A 12,579-nucleotide genomic window follows, 5' to 3' on the forward strand; every position below is an offset into this window, starting at 1 on the left:
TGCACTCCTGACCCTAATTCTCCAGAGATTCCTTCTGTACGATCCTCTTGCATAAACGTGAACATGTTCCAAGGCAGTTACTTTTCAAATCTGTATAATCTCTGGGGACCAGGATCATCTGAGGTGCAGGGGAAGGGTCATTTAGATGAACCAACTCTGCTCAAAGTCAGTCTTGGATTTTTTCCAGTAATAACCTCTTTCGTCATTAATGGCCTGCTGGGTGAATCTTATTATATCTCCTTAAAATAATTTAGATGCTAATATCTCCCAGTGACCATTATGTGGGGAACACAGGGCTGGAGGTGGTGGTGAGGACTGAAAGCTGTCTTAATTCTATGTTCCTTTTCACAGCTGGAGACCTTCGTCCGATGCACTTGGAAAAGCTGCCCCAGCAACCAGGATTTTCATGCCTTTGCCCTTAAAATGCCTTTGATTGGCCTTTCTAAAGTTCTACTTTCTGAGAAGAAGAGCCAAGATTCTGGGTGAGCAACCCAAGGGGATTCTGGGTGAATATTTCAAGAGAAGTCCGGGTACATGATGGAAGGGCATTTGTATTTTTGATCAGATAAAAGCTTAAGGGTGGGCTAGGGGAGGCATGAAGAAAGAGGAAGGATCTGGCAGTCAGGAGTTTTGACTTCCAGTTTTAGGTTTGTTACGACTAACTGAATTCATGCAGTCTTCTGTTCATTCATTCGTTTATTCAGTAGCTATTGATACTTACTCTGTGTCGGTTCCTGTGCTAGTTCTGAGGAAAGAGAGACAAACAAGTCATCATGACAGCTTCAAGGAGCTCATAGCTTGTGTGTGTCTTTCTCCTTCCAGAGCCTCAGTTTCCTTATCTATATGGAGAGGGGGCTGGAGTAGAAGCTCTCAGAGGGCTCTCCTACAGTAAGTGTTCTGGGACCATAAGAGCCTCGATATCTGGCACCTTTTCTTTGATCTCATTCACTAAACTCTACCCACACACCGCCTCGTGGGCCAAGGATGCTGGCTTGCATCAGCACCTTGCTCTTGGCAGGCTCGGGGCAGTTGGAGCAGTATTTACACGACCTAGAGGTAAATGGGTCAATGTTTGTTTGTTCAGAGCCATGTGGGTAAGCCAAGGAGGGAACAAACAACTTTGCTTAGGGATGGTGACTGTGAAAGCCTGGGAAGGATCCCCAAGCTTCGTGTGTCCCAACCTCCTAGAATCCTTGGAAAACCCCAGCCCAATTTCAGCTGACCCTTTAATTCCTTTCTCTGGACAAAGGGTTGTCCAGGATTGGCTCTTCTCTCACTCTTGGGATCTTGGAGAATAGGCTGAATCTGCACTGAGGGTCTTGATTTTGAGCATCAGGAAATGTGCCACCACCTAAAAACAAAGTGATGATATTGTTGACATTTTAACAGAAATATTTCTTGTTGAATGCTAAAGAGTATGCCAATGATGTTTTCTTAGAACAGGAGGAAGTGTGAGGTGTGAGTATAAAGCCTGATCGTGTAGCATATGGGTCCCAGCAGCCAGAGGGATAAGGGTCAAGATGGCATCTCAATATCATCCTAAGGATGCTATGTCTCTGGCTCTGTTTCAGTCTGTCTGTGGGGACTCCAACTCTGTTTCATCCCAATAGATCCTGAGTGTTCCTGGCTAACTTGAACTGAGTTTCCCCAGAAGCAGATTCTGAGACCAAGTGTATTGGTGAGGATTCAATCAGAGAGGGGCAACTGTCACCAGAAAGAAGCAAAACATGTCCAAGTGGGGGTTTTCCAGAACTCTGAGTGGTACACTTTGTTTCTGGTTCACATTCAGGGGATCTGTTACAAAGATCGGACTTTACACATTGCGGGAATCTCTGTAAGGCTGTGGTCACAGTGCCTGTTGTTGGAGGCTGAAGTCCACAGGGCATGCATTTGGGAAGGGAAGATGGATGGAAATCAAAGGGCTGGCAAGCTGCAGCCTGCAAAACATGGAGGCATGTTTTGGCATCAAAAGATGAGGTTGTGAAGGGCATTTGAAACTAGATCATGGAGAGCAAGGATATGCTGAGACCCCATGAAAACTCTCTAAAATTAGGGCCTTTTCTTGTTGCCTCTGCTGGTATGGTATGTCCTCCTTCGCCACAGAGCTAAACACACCTGAGCTGGTGGCCAGGGAAGCCTCAGGAAGGTCCATGGGAAGTGAAGCAGGTGTGTACCTCATGCCGACATGAGTCAGCCATTCAGCCATGGTGTGTGCGAGCCACAGAATGGCTACTGCCTCCCTTCCACCCTCCAAAATTCCAGCAAGACTTTCTTTGTGGCCTGCCTTAACCGGAAACACGTGGGAAATGGAATTTAACCTAGTTTAAATTCGTAGTTTAACCTAGCCTGGCTGACCCATTACAAAGGCACCGAACAAGGATGCAAGTCCTAGTAGTTTATTCGAGAACTGATCCCAGGAAATATCGGTGGTGGTGGCGGGGGTTGGGGACCTGAAACAGGGCAGGCACAGAAGCCAGTGAAAGGAGAGTGTCGCTAGTTCCACTGTAGTCACCTAGAGCTTGATCCCCGCAGCAGCTCTGGAAGACAGTCTGAACACATCTCCGAGTTCTCTCACCAAAGGGCTGAGGAAGCTGGGGACGGGTTTCTCTGTTTGTCATTGGTGGAGGCTTGCTTCCAGCCAAAGAGAAGGCTTTCGGGCAGAAAGTCGCAGGTGTCCATGATATGCAGCCTTTGGGGGCAGCGAGGGTGCTGGAGCCAGTGCTGAAAGGATTCTTTCTACACTGGGGCATCTTGGCTATCAAGTGTCCCACTATTTTCTGGGGCCTTTACTCTGGCTACAGAGGTGGCAGCTCCTGTGTCCGTGGCCACTTTTACTTCCATGCCCACTACGGCTGCTTTACTACGTGGTCCTCAAAGTGAGGTTGATTTAGGTTCTCTCAGACCTCTCAGAGATTTAAGGAGAAAATTTATTATGTATTCATTTGTTCTTGTCTAATTCTCTCCTGTACTCAGCTGAGCGTGGAATATGGGCCAGAAGATGTCTGCCGGCTGACACAGTGTTGTTTTCAGAACCAAACCTCTTTTCTGACCAAGACCATGGGCTCGGGGTGTGCTCTGCTGAGCAGATCCAGGCTTCCCTCCACTCAGGCCCAGCAGGATCACACCTCAGCCTGGCTTTGGGGCATCAGAGCCCCCCAGAATCTCAGCATATCATAGCTGGAAGGGGCCTACCAAGTCAATCTACCCAAAATCCTCACTTCACAGATGAAGAAGTTGAGGCCCAGAAAGGAGATGAATTTTTCTGGGGTCACACAAGTATTTAATGGGATTCCAGAGTGTCTGAATCCAAGGCCAGTTAATTTCTATTATATTGTGCTGTGTTCCAGGACAAAGTGTCTGGTGGCTGTTCCATCAATATGTACCTCATCACAAGTGGTTTTGGAAATCTCTTTGGTGGCTGACTTTGAGCCTGTTTCATATCCTTGTGTTACAGCCAGACCTTTCTTTCCCTTTCATGGGCAGGCTCATATATATGCCCTTAGAGGCAGTCCCTCCAAATGGACAGAGTGTGGACATTAGACTTGGATAGCCTGGGTTCAAATTCTAGCTCGCCCACTATGTAACTTTGGAAAAATTACTTCACCTTACGTGCCCCATTTCCTCACCTGAAAAAAGAGGGTAATGAAACTTACCTCTCAGGGTTGTTGTACAGATTAAATGTGCTCATGTACATAGAACACTTGGCACAATCTCTCGCATATAGTAACTGTTCAATAAGTAATGACGATGGTGATTGTTGCCAAGCCATTGTTGATTTCAAGGCTGTTTGCCTCCACTCTAGGGGCAGCTGATCACATCACCTGTGTAAGTCTGTCTACTTCAGAGGTTCATTCTCAGAAAGCCTATTGTTGCTGCACACCCAAGCGCCCCTTCCAACCATGCTAGTATTAATAAGAAAATTGATACTTTGATCTCTACCTGTCTTGCTGTTTTCTATTCTCTTCAGTTAGTTCAGAGCCTAAGTGAGGAAAGTGGGGGTATTTCTTGAGTCTGCTCAAACCCCTCAATAATAGGTTTGTCCATACAAAAATTAAAAAATTCAGAGAATAAAAAGAAGAAAAAAATTACCCATAGTGTGTCACCCAGAAATAACCTTCTTAAACTTTGTTTTTATGTGGGTATATATTTTAAAAATTGTATTATAGTGTATGTTTTATATATACTTTTTCACTGAAAGAATGAATTCCTTTTTATGTTTTTTTCTTAGCATAATTTTTAATATCTGAATGTTATTCAATTGTATGAGTATCCTATGATTTATGGAACCAGTCTCCTACAGGTGATGTGCCAGATATTTTGTTTGCTCTCAGATCCACCTTTGTACCCTTTCTTGACTTCCATTGACCCATCAACAGACTCCCATGCCCTAAGCGCTGTGGATTCCCAGCATGGCGGAGAGCAGAGCAAAATGGGTGTGCTCTGCTGGCTGGCAGGTCTTGAAGAGGAAGAGAGGGATAGACTGGGCTATGCAAGGCAGTTCCTTTCCTAAACTCGCCCATCAGGGTGGGGAAGCTCTGGCAAAAAACCAGGAGTGTTTAAACAAACTTCCTCCTTGTAGAACCAAAGAGAGTGGGGGAAAAATGCTATTTTAAAAAGTCAAAATACTGTCCCACACTCATCTTGATTAATCCTCACAGCTAATCTGTGAGGCAGATAATAATATGGATTCCTACTTTACAGGTAAAGTAAACCAACTTTAAAGGTAAAGCTCAGACAAGTTAAGTAATTTGCTCAAAGTTACATAGGTAGTGGGGCATCATATTGCCTGGATCACAAGCCATGGCTTCTACCCCCAAGATCACCCTCTCAGTATGGCTTAGGAAGGTTTTAATATTTGAAGTAAGGTTGCTGGAGTGTGGTGGGCCAGGCTTTTGGCAATTCTAATGTCAGGCTGCCCAAGAACCCCAGATGACAGGGAAAACTAATGGTACTCCAATTCTTACTCAGAATCTGTGAGGGTTCCCATTGGAGCCTCATTGGAGCTACTGCCCTCACAATAAGCCCCAAACTCACCTGTCCCAGTTTCCCCACGTGCCTCGTGCTCCACCAACCTCCGTGCCTTTGCACATGCTGGCCTTCTTCCCAGAATGCTTTCTTTACCTGTCATCCCTTGTGGAAATGGTCTGTCCTTGAAGAAACAATTGAAATGCTCTCTTCTCCACAAAGCCTATTTTGACCCCTACAACTGAATATGCTCTCTCCTTCCTCCGAATCTCTTTTATTTCTATGTGGAACTGGACCATGAACCCCCACAGAAGCCTCTGGCAGTGCCCTTCCCCTGGCTTCAACAGCAGCTTATCCTTAGTGGGTATGCAGCTGTTTGTCAAATCACATCAGAAGCAAGGGATTTTGCCTTTTGACATTGCCCTGTGCATTCCAAGATACAGAGACTCAGGTTCTGCTCTGAGTCTGCAGTAGCAATTCTAGGGAGTGCCCCTCTCGGCCTCCCCCGCCAGCACAGAGCCACTAGCTGCAGGCCTCACTCCATGTATACACGTTGTGTACACAATCTTCATGATGTTTTTCTCCTGACCCTCATAATTGTCTCTCTCCTCCCCCACCTCTTCATCACTCCAGATATCAGTCAGCTATTGCCATGCAGCAAAGCACACTGAAACCCAGTGGCTTAAAATGGCAATTGGTTATTTTTCATAATTCTCCGGGTTGACTGGGTTCCGCTGAGTGGTTCTGCTCCCCATGCTGTAACAGGGGTCACCTGTGTGGCTGCATTGCAGTGCCCGGATGGCCAGTGATCTAGCTTGAGGTTCTTTAGATGGCAGCTGGCTTCCAGAGGGGAAAATAGAAAGTGTCAACTCTCTTAAAGCCTGCATTTTATTTTATTTTTATTTATTTATTATTTTTTATAAGCTTGCCTTTTATGGTCAAAGCAAATCACAGGTCCACCCAGATTCAAGTGGACTGATCTGCCGTTCTCCTGAGCATATCTCCTGAGGTCAGAAGAAAGGTACTTTCCGCTTTTGAGCCCAAACATTTTAAGAGTGAAATCTTCATTTCCCCTCACTATGCCCTGTAGTCTTGGAGATCATGCTCACCGCTAATCTTTTTTATCTTCCTGCCTTACACACTTGACAAGTGAGGATTTGACTTCCCTTCTCTGGCTCAGATAACAGGTGATATGTGAGATGTGGATTATTTAAGAGTGATTGGTTAGGGCTTTATGTGAATACATTTTAAGGGTTTCAAGATTAAACTTTTTCTCCTTCCATGTAATTCACTTTGGAGATGCAACTTTATGCTTATTTTATTTCGTAGTCAACTTGTACTCAGAAGATCCTTATAGCCTAAATGATCACTTTGAATCTTCCCAGGAGTATACTGTACTGGTTAAAAGCCCAGTCTCTGGCCTCAGACCTGAATTCAGTTCTCAGTGATGTCACTTCTTAGCTGTGTGACCTTGGACAAAATGCTTCAGCTCTCTGATCCTCAGATTCTACAAATTGGGTCTGATGATGGTCTCTACTCAATAGCGTTGTTGTGAGGATTTAATGAGTCACCATGCAGCGCCTGACACATGGAAATGCTCCATAGGTGTCATTTCTCCTTAGTGTAAGTGAAGGCAGTTTTCTCAATTGGCTCAGCCAAAAAAGGGGAAGCAGCTCTTATAAGACGAGACCTCTCCTTCTCTTCTTCCTTTCTCTCTTTATCAAATATTTATTGACCTCTATTATGAATGAGACACTGTGCTTGGAGTTAGAAATACAATATAGACCCTTCCTAGGGCTTACCGTCTAGCAAGGAAGATATATATATATATAAATAAATATATATTTATATATATATTCTTTTATATATATTTATATGAAAATATATTATTTTTTATATATAAATATAAACATATTTATATATATAGATATATAAATATATCTATCTATCTATCTATATCTATATATATATAAAAGAAGTTAGAACAAGGGTGGAAAAGGTTCCCCAAGGGAAAGGTAGGTGCTGTAGCAGGGAGCTCATCTGGGGCCCAGGGCAGGTGAGTGATGGTTAGGGAAGGCCACTTAGTGGTAGTGATATTTAAGCTGAGCCCTAAAAGATTACAAAAGTTAGTAGAGTTGAGAAGAGTGTTCTGGGCAGCAGCAACAGCATGTGCAAAGATCCAGAGGTGAGAGAGTTGGGCATTTTTAGACTAACTGAATGAAATTCAGTACGGCTGTATGAGAGAGGTGCAAGCCTCATACAGGGAGGACTCTGTGGGTCATATGAAGGAGTTTGGTTATTTTCTAAGATGACGGGGAGCTATTAAAGGGTTTTAAGCAGGAACACAATGAGGTATGCATTCAACAGATTTATCCCGGTTGCCTCATGGAGAATTAATGAAGTGAGGAGTAGTGATAAGAAGAAGGAAGAGAAGTGAGGCTGATGTTGCAGTGGTTCAGGTGAGAAACGTGCATGGCCTAAGATGAGGCAGCTGAGTTGTCACCTGAGTGCAGGTGAGGTGAGATGAGGTATGATGAGGATCGTCAGCTAATTGGGAAACAGGAGTTAGAGGCAATGGGGCTGTTTCCATTCTGTCATTGGCCTGATGAATGTTTAGGCCTGAAAAGTACTGGTAGAATTCCAGGACCCATTCGCTGGGTTGGGATCCCCCAGGCCTTCTGGTGGACGGAAGGGGATCATGTGGCTTCCCGGAGGCCGTATTTACCTTTTAGGTTGAACTACGTTGATGTGGTATGAAATGGTAATTGCAGTGTATGTGCGTCTTCTTTGTCTGAGTTATGTTCACTGTGCGGAGGGACAGCTCAGTCACCTTGAATCTCATCTGGAAAACGGTGGTAGTAACAATTCTCACGGCTTAGGATCACCATGAGGACAAAACGAGCTGGTGCCTGTCAGGTGCTGGCCCAGTGCTTGGTGCCCAGCAGGCGCTATTGCTATCTCTGCTGTTACCATGGTAGATGCTATAGCTGAGTCTGAGTGTATCTGTGTGTTTTGGCTGGGGTGTGGGGGTGTGGGGGCTGCTGGGAGGACACCTATTTCCTTTAGCACCTATATCATGAAAAAATTTTATTCTGGGAGCTTAGGATGATCAAAGGATAGACTCCAACCCACAGCTCTCAGGGGATGTGGACTCGGTTAGTAGATAGACCATTAACCAGGGTCAGGAGCCTGGAGTTCTGGTCTCAGATCTATGATGTGACTTAGAGTAAATTTGTTCCTTGTCTAGTTTCAGTTCCATCATCTGAATAATGGGACAGGTAACTGCTGCCTTGCTGTGTACACTTTATATTTGTCTTCATCCCTCTCTTTTCTTAGGGGACTGGAGATTATACTGGGGTGGATGGAGGTGGAGGGCTGGGGCTCCCATACTATGGGGCATGTTTAGAAGAAGAGAGAAGCAATGCCATGCAGCTCTGTCCTGTCTCATTGCTGGTCTTCCTCAAAACACAGCAGGCTCATTACAGGTCACTGTGGAGTCCCTGCCATAAGTGGTGTCCCTCTTGCTTTTGGATGGCACCCTGAGGAGTCAGGATGTCTTTCGAGAGTGTCCACTACAAAAGGAAAAAGAAGAGGCCCTGACACCATCACATGATCGATTCTGAGTGTGGATTAAATGCAAATGCCCTGGCATGGCATCAGGTGCTGCACAAGCACCTTCGACCTCCCTTCTTCCTGCTCCCCTTCCCCAGGTGTGACACTGTTCCAGCTCCACGAGAATCCCTAAAGTACTCTCCCACCTTCAGGCCTGTGCTCAGGTTCTTCTCACTGCCTGGCCTAGTCTTCCTCCAGCTTTACCTCATGAACTCCTCCACACTTTCAAGGCCCAGCTCAAACACCTCCTCCTCTAAGAAGCCTCCCTTGACTGACCCAGGTAGCATGCATTGCTCTGGCTCTGCTCTCATAGTCAATGGTTTGGGGAGTGACAGTGAAGCATTTACTCCAATCTTTGGTTCATCTGTCTTTATCTCATCTAGGCTGGGAACTCCCTGAGGGCACGAATGGTGACAATTCATTCCTGTGTTTTCTGGGTGGGTCTTTGTTCCCCAGGTACAAGGGGTAGGTCTGCAACGGGTGTCAGTTAGCACTAGTGTTGTAACCAAGAGTCCCCGGGCCTCACAGCCTTTGGGTATAAATGAAGTTCTCTTCATTTGTAAACTTGTCTCTCCTGTGCCCAACAGCCCCTGTCATTTCCTAACTACCAGGGAACTCAGCAGATATCAGGGGTGTCACTGCATTCCATGAAGTCCTCTAGATTTCTCTAACCACAGTGCTGTGGCAGTCACTATTTGTGTCCCCAATAGAACAGTGTACCTCTGGCTATACCACTGCCTCTCCCATCCGCTGGACCACCACAGCCTCAGGGTCTCTGCTGCAGGGGGGTCTGCTCTGAGCTGCACTCTCCCTCCTCTTCTCTGTAGACTGTCATCACCGCTCCCTCAGGACTACACCTGTCACCCTGTTGCAAAACGTGTGGAAATTCTGTCCCCTTTGTCATGTTTTGCTTTTTTGAGGAGGGCCCTGAAGCAAGGGTGCTTGGGCCCTAAGGTGCTACAGCTCTTTGGGTTTTATGCCTCCCAGGCTTTCTTTCTCCTCCGATTGGCTGTGTGGGGCAGGCTGGAGAAGCAGCTGCAGGGAAGCACCACGCCTCTCTGGCCCTCAGGTCAGTGATGAGCTAGACTATTCTCAATGTGGAGTCTTTCCCAGGTTCTCACAGACCCTCCTTGGGATTTGACTCCTGTAGGCTCTAGACTCCTGGGAATGTCTGCGTCTGTATACAGCCTGTATGTAGCTCTGCCTCAGGTGCTGACATTTTTTTTCCTTATGTCTCCTTAACTGCTATGATCAAAATGTGTGTGTGCATGTGCGTGTGCATGTGTGTAGGATCCCTGGATCGCACACTCAGGCTCTGCTTAGGATCTGCTGAAACATCCTGTTACTGTCGAGAGAATGAACAAATTGGTTCCTGCCCTGGCTTCTCAGAGATGCTGAGTGAACAGCTGGCATGAGTTCCTGGGGGATAGGGGAGTGAATGGATTCTGGATCCAGTTCGTGTGTGTGTGTGTGTGTGTTTTTTCCCCACACCAACAAGCAATTTCCAGACACCGGCAGGAATTTAATTCAATCCTGTCACTATCTACTAGGAGATAGCATCAGATTCCTTAAGTTAAGGGCTCAGGCCCACAAAACTGCCCCTACTTCAGACACTTGGGCTTCTAATTGACAGGCTACAGGTGGAGGTTCCAACGAACCTCTCCAAATCAGGGTGCTAATTGCAAGTCCAGGTTGTTGCCTGTATTTCTGATTGACTGGCTATAAATCAGAGGTTCCCACGACCTCCTCCTCGGGTTCCATTAATTTGCCAGAACTGCTCACTGAACTCAAGAAACACATTTACTCACTAGATTACCTATTGATTACAAAGGCTACTAAGGGATAGAAATCAACAGCCCGATGAAGAGATATAAAGGATGAGGTCCTGAACAAAGGGGCTTCGGTCTTCGTGGAGTTGGGCCCCTGCATAGTGACACGTGCAAGCATTTTAGTTCCCTAACATGGAAACTCTCTCAAAAGGGCTGACAAGCTGTCCTTTTTGTTTTTTTTATGAGGGCTTCATTCATAGTCATGACTGACCAAGTCATTGGCCATTGGCAATTGAGTCAACCCTCTCTCCTCCCCAGAGGAGTGGGACATTGCCAACCAGCTCCCAACCTTAGGTGTTTCTCAAAAGTCACCTTATTAACATAACAAGAGACACGTTTATAATTCTCAACACTGAAGATATTCCAAGGGTTTTAGGAGCTGTGAGCCGGTAACAGGACGAAGACCATATATATATTTCTTATTGTAAATCACAGACTCACAGCAAGGGATGAAAGGGATGTTACTGGGTTTGACACCTTTTAAACAGGCTCTGTTTACATTCTCTCTGGCACTTACTAGCTGGGTAAACTTGAGCCAATTGCATAACCTCTTTGAGCCTTGGTTTCTTCTTGTGTAAGACAAATGAAAAAAAGTACGGCCTGTGCGGTCTCTGTGCATGGTGAGTGATACCGTGCTTACTTTCTAGGCTTGTAGTGGGGGGAAAATGGGATACTGTGGGGTAGAGGTTTCCCAGTGAAACACAAGCCTGGCATGGAAAGTTCTGGCTTTGGGACAAGATCAGGAACGGGGAGCCAGGAAGAGAGAGCATGACGCTGGGGCAAGAGAGCAAAGGAGAGGCATGGGAGGACAGCATGGGATTGTCTTAGGGGGTCTGTCCTTCAGTAGGGAGTCTCACTGACCCCAGACCCCACCACTGGGAGGCGGAAGCAGAAATGGAAGGTGTGGTTTCTCTAGGGGAGGGTGGGAGAACAAGGAAGTCCCAGGCTGTTTCATGACACCTACATCTCTGTCCTTCTAGTTGAGGCTGTGTCTGTCTCCTGAGGCAATTTAAGGAGGGCTCTGCCTGCTTCTACCTCCAGCCTCCCCCGCCCCGCCATTCCGTGGTCCTCAGCTGACCCTCTGGCTGCGCAAGCACAGGGAACTGCGTTCTTGGCAACGAGTGGGGAAAGCATTGCAGATTATTTTGGGGAGTTTGGTCTAACTCTGCTCATTGATCAAAAACAATTTTTCCTAATTTAGTCAGATGATTTCCTTAAGAACATTCGCGTTTCCACAAATGAATACATTTGCATAATCTATTCCATTGTGACATCCCCGCCTCCCCACACCTGCCCCATCCTGCCCCATCCGCACTCACCCTTCTCTGCCTCCAGGAAGCCACACAGCTTCCGGGCTAATTTGATCAAGATGAGTAAAAGCAAAAACATCTGGTTTCTTTCGACAGCTGATTCCAGAGTTGCTATTGTAAAAGACCTGTCTTCCAGGTGGGCCAGCGAGGCGGGGGTGGGGTGGGGTGGGGTGGGGGTGGGGTGGGGTGGCGGGGTTGTCTCTCTTTGCAGAGATGAAAGGGCTCAGCCTGCTACAGAATGCCTCCGCCAGCATCAAGCTTCCAATGAATCACATCAAAGGCCTCCCTGCCAGTGCTGGCCCCTTCCAGCTGGGGGAAAATGGGCTCATTAGAAGCAGGAAGAGTACATTGTTTACATTAGGCGGTGCTGATTTACAAGCCTGGAGCTGCCATTTTCCCTTCACCTTGAGCTCGGCTCAGGAGAGCCCTCCACTTGCCCGCAATGGCTCCTTTGAAGGCAAGCAGCCTCCTGAAAAGGAGCGCTGTGACTGCCCCGCTCCCTCCACGCTCTCCTTCCTTCACTAATTAGGTTGTTACCAATTGAGCAATATCTGGGGCTTGGGTAGAGACTAGCAGGGGGACTGTCGGCAAATGCCTCTGCATAATTGTGTTGATTAAGAGGTACAAGGCTGGAAATGTTGTCTTCCTTCAAGATCAAGTCCCTGCTCTTGTGGGAGCCTTGATTTTCTGGGCCAATTTGTTTGTGTTGGCCTAATTGCTCAGGAAGGGCATTTTTCACTGAAGTTGCAGCCTAGATGGTTTGGTGTAGTTCTGCGGCCCAACCTCCAGGACTCCCAGGTGGGCTGTGGGAGGCAGCCATAGGTCTAGCTGTCTGTCGGTCCCGGGGCGGTGGCGCCCTGTCC

The 12,579-nt window shown here is 46.7% G+C and overlaps 1 long non-coding RNA gene across 2 annotated transcripts in view; it reads left to right on the top strand.

Moving 5' to 3' along the window:
* Positions 1-398: 398 nt before the first annotated feature.
* LOC120593236 (uncharacterized) overlaps positions 399-12,579 on the top strand; it is a 23,544-nt gene continuing 11,363 nt past the window's right edge. The window contains exon 1 of one of the 2 annotated variants that reach the window (XR_005650329.1): positions 399-482. This is a non-coding gene — a long non-coding RNA (uncharacterized LOC120593236). Of the gene's footprint in view, positions 483-10,983; positions 11,027-12,579 lie in introns of those variants that run through there. The other variant, XR_005650328.1, reaches the window with a different exon arrangement.

Source organism: Pteropus medius, unplaced genomic scaffold (assembly GCF_902729225.1).
Source record: "Pteropus medius unplaced genomic scaffold, Ma_sr-lr_union100, whole genome shotgun sequence".
NCBI classification, from domain to species: Eukaryota; Metazoa; Chordata; class Mammalia; order Chiroptera; family Pteropodidae; genus Pteropus; species Pteropus medius.